The sequence below is a fragment of the Littorina saxatilis genome, linkage group LG7 (genome assembly GCF_037325665.1).
Source record: "Littorina saxatilis isolate snail1 linkage group LG7, US_GU_Lsax_2.0, whole genome shotgun sequence".
Classification (NCBI taxonomy): Eukaryota; Metazoa; Mollusca; class Gastropoda; order Littorinimorpha; family Littorinidae; genus Littorina; species Littorina saxatilis.
The window spans coordinates 3,159,855-3,165,854 of NC_090251.1; the positions used below are offsets into that span (position 1 = coordinate 3,159,855).

A 6,000-nucleotide genomic window follows, 5' to 3' on the forward strand; every position below is an offset into this window, starting at 1 on the left:
CAAACCACTGCATCAATCAACTTTATGTTTTTGGAAAAGTTAGTTCATTCATCCATCTTTCAGACAAAACAAACATGAATGAATAGAACAGTGTTCTTCTAGGCGAAAAAAAAATCGAAAGTGTGAGAAATTCTCTCTGCCATCAAACTCGGAAGCCGAAGCCGCGAGCTATCAAAAATTCAAATTCCCAAATCTTTCCTTCAGTTGATCAACTTACCTATTCTTGAAAGAAGTCAATCTTCATTTCAGAGAGAAGGATAAGATTACCTTGCATCCAATAAGCAAGTCAAAAATACAAGTCAATATGAAGAAAAAGCAAAAAAACGCCGATACAATGTGGATTTGACAGACTTCTTGCCAACAGGAAGTTGGAGATTGTTCAGACAAGGGAAATAACTTCAATAAATTGCTCTTTTCAGTCAAGGTAACTGTCTCCCCTGAAATTGAACTTTCATAGAGATTTTCTTCCAAAGCAAAATAAAATAAAATGAAAATATGCTGAGAACAAATTTTATGTAACCATTAACATCAGCCTTTATTTTGAGTAGATAATTAGTTTCAAAGTTACTTTAGTTTACATTTTTTTGTTTAATCTGAATTTTTTAAATGTTTTTATCATTTTGTTATGGGTGTTCATATAGATTTCAGTTATCTTTTCTGTTCATATAATATTTTTATTATGCTTTGCCTAGATTTTTCCACGACATTATTTTGTGGAAAGCTGATTCCTACAACAATACCAAATCCCCATTACAATAATTATATTACATGCTAAAACAATTATAATGATAATACAAATTAAAATAATCATATTTATTTTAAGATAAAAATAATCAGGATAACAATTAAGCAAATAAATGTTAGTAATAACAAAATGATTAAATACAAATTAAATAGGAAAACCATTACATAAAATAAAAATATTTTTATTAAACTTTTAAATGCATTTTTTTTTAACCGAAACTGTCTTAAGATAAACTGAAAAATAACGGATTGAAAGTTTTTATGCAATTTTTTTTCTAAAAAAAAAAAAAAAGAAGTTTTTGAAGAATAACTATTCATAACCAAAATTTAAAAGTAAATATTTTTTAATAACATAAAATATAATAAATTATTTCATGAAGTAAATGCATAAACCCACGGTATAAAATTAGGAAAAACAAAAATTGCAATCACCTTTTCATTGAATCCATGCGTGCTAAACACTGCGTGGTGAAGTCGTTTCGAATGCGACAATCTGCGTAAAAGTTGGCGAACAGTAACGCGCGCGAAGCGAAGGTGTCACGAGGCCGTACGCATCCCCGCATGAAAAACGCAGAAATAACGCATGCGTCACGCAGAATCATGCTGGCTGGGTTATCACACAGTACCGCGGCCCTGTGGGGATGAAGGTAAGTGTGTGTGTGTGGACAGGGCGGGTAACTTTATCACACAGTACCGCGGGGCTGTGGAGATGAAGGTCAGTGTGTGTGTGTGTGTGTGTGTGTGTGTGTGTGTGTGGACAGGGCGGGTAACTTTATCACACGGTACCGCGGGCCTGGGGGGATGAAGGTAAGTGTGTGTGTGTGAACAGGGCAGGTAACTTTATCAAACAGTACCGCGGGCCTGTGGAGATGAAGGTCAGCGTGTACGTGTGTGTGAGGACCGGGCGGGTAACTTGATCACACAGTACCGCGGCCCTTTGGAGATCGATGAAGGTCAATGTGTGTGTGTGGACAGGGCGTGTAACTTTATCACACAGTACCGCGGGCCTGTGGAGATGAAGGTAAGTGTGTGTGTGTGGACAGGGCGGGTAACTTTATCACACAGTACTGCGGGGCTGTGGAGATGAAGGTCAGTGTGTGTGTGTGGACAGGGCGGGTAACTTTATCACACAGTACTGCGGGGCTGTGGAGATGAAGGTCAGTGTGTGTGTGAACAGGGCGGGTAACTTTGTCACACAGTACCGCGGGGCTGTGGAGATGAAGGTCAGTGTGTGTGTGTGTGCGGACAAGGTGGGTAACTTTGTCACACAGTACCGCAGGGCTGTGGAGATGAAGGTCAGTGTGTGTGTGTGGACAGGGCGGGTAATATTGTCACACAGTACCGCAGGCCTGTGGAGATGAAGGTCAGTGTGTGTGTGTGGACAGGGCGGGTAACTTTATCACACAGTACTGCGGGGCTGTGGAGATGAAGGTCAGTGTGTGTGTGTGTGGACAGGGCGAGTAACTTTATCACACAGTACCGCGGGGCTGTGGAGATGAAGGTCAGTGTGTGTGTGTGTGTGGACAGGGCGAGTAACTTTGTCACACAGTACCGCGGGCCTGAGGAGATGAAGGTACGTTAGTTAGTTAGGTAATTGGTGTTTAACGTCGTTTTTAACCGCGAAGGTCATATCGCGACGGATGAAGGTACGTACGTTTATACGTTTGGGGGTGTGTGTGTTGGGGGAGGAGGGGAGGGTGTGTGTGTTGAGGGAGGAGGGGAGAAGGTGTGTATTGGGGGAGGAGGGTGTAGGGGTAGGTGTGTGTGTGTGGGGGGTAGTTTTGGGAGTGTGTGTGTGTATGTGTGTGTGTGTGTGCTAGGGGGATTAAGGTGTGTGTGTGTGTGTGTGTGTGTGTTTGTGTGTGTGTGTGTGTACGTGTGTCAGTGTGAAGGTCTGTGGAGATGAAGGTCAGTGTGTGTGTGTGGACAGGGCGGGTAACTTTATCACACAGTACTGCGGGGCTGTGGAGATGAAGGTCAGTGTGTGTGTGTGAACAGGGCGGGTAACTTTGTCACACAGTACCGCGGGGCTGTGGAGATGAAGGTCAGTGTGTGTGAGTGTGGACAGGGCGGGTAACTTTATCACACAGTACCGCGGGGCTGTGGAGATGAAGGTCAGTGTGTGTGTGTGGACAGGGCGAGTAACTTTATCACACAGTACCGCGGGGCTGTGGAGATGAAGGTCAGTGTGTGTGTGTGGACAGGGCGAGTAACTTTATCACACAGTACTGCGAGGCTGTGGAGATTAAGGTCAGTGTGTGTGGACAGGGCGAGTAACTTTATCACACAGTACCGCGGGCCTGTGGAGATGAAGGTAAGTGTGTGTGTGTGTGGACAAGGCGGGTAACTTTGCCTGACAGTACCGCGGCCCTGTGGAGATAAAGATCAGTGTGTATATGTGTGGACAGGGCGGGTAACTTTATCACACGGTACCGCGGGGCTGTGGAGATGAAGGTCAGTGTGTGTGTGTGTGTGTGGACAGGGCAGGTAACTTTGTCACACAGTACCGCGGGGCTGTGGAGATGAAGGTCAGTGTGTGTGTGTGTGAACAGGGCGGGTAACTTTATCACACAGTACTGCGAGGCTGTGGAGATGAAGGTCAGTGTGTGTGTGTGTGAACAGGGCGGGTAACTTTGTCACACAGTACCGCGGGGCTGTGGAGATGAAGGTCAGTGTGTGTGTGTGTGAACAGGGCGGGTAACTTTGTCACACAGCACCGCGGGGCTGTGGAGATGAAGGTCAGTGTGTGTGTGTGTGGACAGGGCGGGTAACTTTATCACACAGTACCGCGGGCCTGTGGAGATGAAGGTCAGTGTGTGTGTGTGGACAGGGCGAGTAACTTTGTCACACACTGTACCACGGCGGGCCTGTGGAGATGAAGGTACGAACGTGTATAGGTTTGGGTGTGTGTGTGTGTGTTTGTGTGTGTGTGTGTGTGTGTGTGTATGTGTGTGTATGTGTGTGGTGTGTGTGTGTGTGTGTGTGTGTGTCAGTGTCTCCGTCTTTCTATATGTCTGTGTCCGTCTGAATAGTTTTCTCTGATGGAATTTCATTCCTGCAAACACATTATCCGCGTAGTTGTGGATACGCCGTCTCACAGAACAATGGCTGTCTCGATCTGTGTAAAATGCCATATTGTGTCGAACAATGCATCAATAGTGTCTTTGTCATTGTCATTAACCTTTATCACGATGTCTCCCATCTGTCTGCAGGGCAAGGGGGTACAGGACACCTATTGGCTGATCGGGGAGGAGAGCGGTTACTATAGCAACCATTTACACAGCTCCTGTGACGTCAAATACCGACACCATGGCGACAGCTGTGCGTGAGATGTGTTGGATAGAACAAATAAACTAACTGTCAAAACAATGAAACTGACACACAGTCAAAACCATTAAACTGACACACAGTCAAAACCATGACACTGACAGACAGTCAAAACCATGAAACTGACACATAGTCAAAACCATGAAACTGACACATAGTCAAAACCATGAAACTGACACACAGTCAAAACCATGAAACTGACACACAGTCAAAACCATGAAACTGACACACAGTCAAAACAATGAAACTGACACACAGTCAAAACAATGAAACTGACACACAGTCAAAACAATGAAACTGACACACAGTCAAAACCATTAAACTGACACACAGTCAAAACCATGACACTGACAGACAGTCAAAACAATGAAACTGACACACAGTCAAAATAATCTATGGAAGATGAGGCCGTGCTGAGATCTTCGATATGATAGACTTTGAGGTGCAGGATCCCTATCGTAGGCACGTGAAGCTTGCTGTCAATGTTAAGGGATTGTGTTCATCACCATATACCTGCCCACTGCAGTCAGGCTGTGTGTTATATCAACGTATTGTCTGTCCTTGTTCTTCTTCTTCTTGTTCTTGTTCCTCTTACAGGCTAATATTTCGCCTCTCAGGACAATAATATGGGTTATATGATTCGAGTGTTACGCCCTCACGGCTTTTGACGAGATACACAAGTGTATGCGTGTTAAGGTGGTATCAGCCATCTGCACTTATGGCAGAAATGACCGAGGTCTTTTGCGTGTCATTGTGGTGACACGGGGGTGGGACATGGCTTCCGTCTCTAGGTCTGCACATAAAGCTGACCCGTGTCCGTCCCGACCTGAATTCGAACCTGCGACCTTCCGATCACAAGTCCAGTGCTCTACCAACTGAGCTACCGCCCCTCCCTCCCCCATTATTTTGACCTAGTCAAGTGGGCAAGCGAAGTTGAATAGGGGAAGTAACTGACTATATTCCCGGGTCGGGCACTTTCAGGCAGTTACTTCCCTTACTTCCTCTCGCCATGACTGATCTTGTCGACGTCTGCATCCGTGTAAAGTAAGTGATCAGGAATTGCTTTTGATTAAGTAATTTATTACACAAAGCTAATCAAATACGTTATAAATCCATCTGTATATTTAATGATCAGCTGATATTGTATTGTTTTGGTCACGTAATGTAGGCTTTTTTGCTTGAGTTTGTGTCCTCGTTGAATACTGTTTATTGTTTCGTTTCAAGTAACTGTATTATATGCATAACTTCTTCTTTTTGTTTTGTTTAACCATTAGCTGATTTTGTAATTGACTTAGTGCGAAAAAGTGGAGCTGAAAAGGGTGACAATTTTATTTCACAATAAAAACCTGTGCAACTAAAATGTCCTAATTCTTGTTAGTTTTGCGTGAACAAGTGAATGAATACATGCTGTGCGCAATTTGAAGCTTTGGATTTGCGAAGTTTTTTTAAAATTATTAACAGCCGCTTTCTTGCTTCGCGCCCTCGAAAATTCAAGCTTTCGTGGTTTTTTTGTTTATGCGAACTACTACTATATAATTCTACTGTAAAAGTCGCACACATGGTAATCACTCTCAAGTCAGTGTCCACCATGTGTGTTCACAACTGGTTGCAACAAGTGTGTTCCAACGTGGAACACTTCAGTTTACAGTGTTGGACTTGTACAAACTGCCACCATCAAGCATCATCCCTGAGTAAAACATACCACAAAGATCGACACAAACATCAAGAAAGGTTACTTATTGGGGACGGGCGCACTGGCGTGGTGGTAAGACGTCGGCCTCCTGATCGGGAGGTCGTGAGTTCGAATCCCGGTCGCTGCCGCCTGGTGGGTTAAGAGTGGAGATTTTTCTGATCTCCCAGGTCAACTTATGTGCAAACCTGCTAGTGACTTAACCCCCTTCGTGTGTACACGCAAGCACAAGACCAAGT

General features: G+C 44.2%; 1 protein-coding gene across 1 annotated transcript in view; it reads right to left on the reverse strand.

Annotated features, from left to right (window-relative positions):
• Nucleotides 1–6,000, reverse strand: part of LOC138970484 (uncharacterized) — a 231,998-nt gene that overhangs the window by 197,910 nt on the left and 28,088 nt on the right. The gene's annotated exons all lie outside the window — the stretch shown is intronic.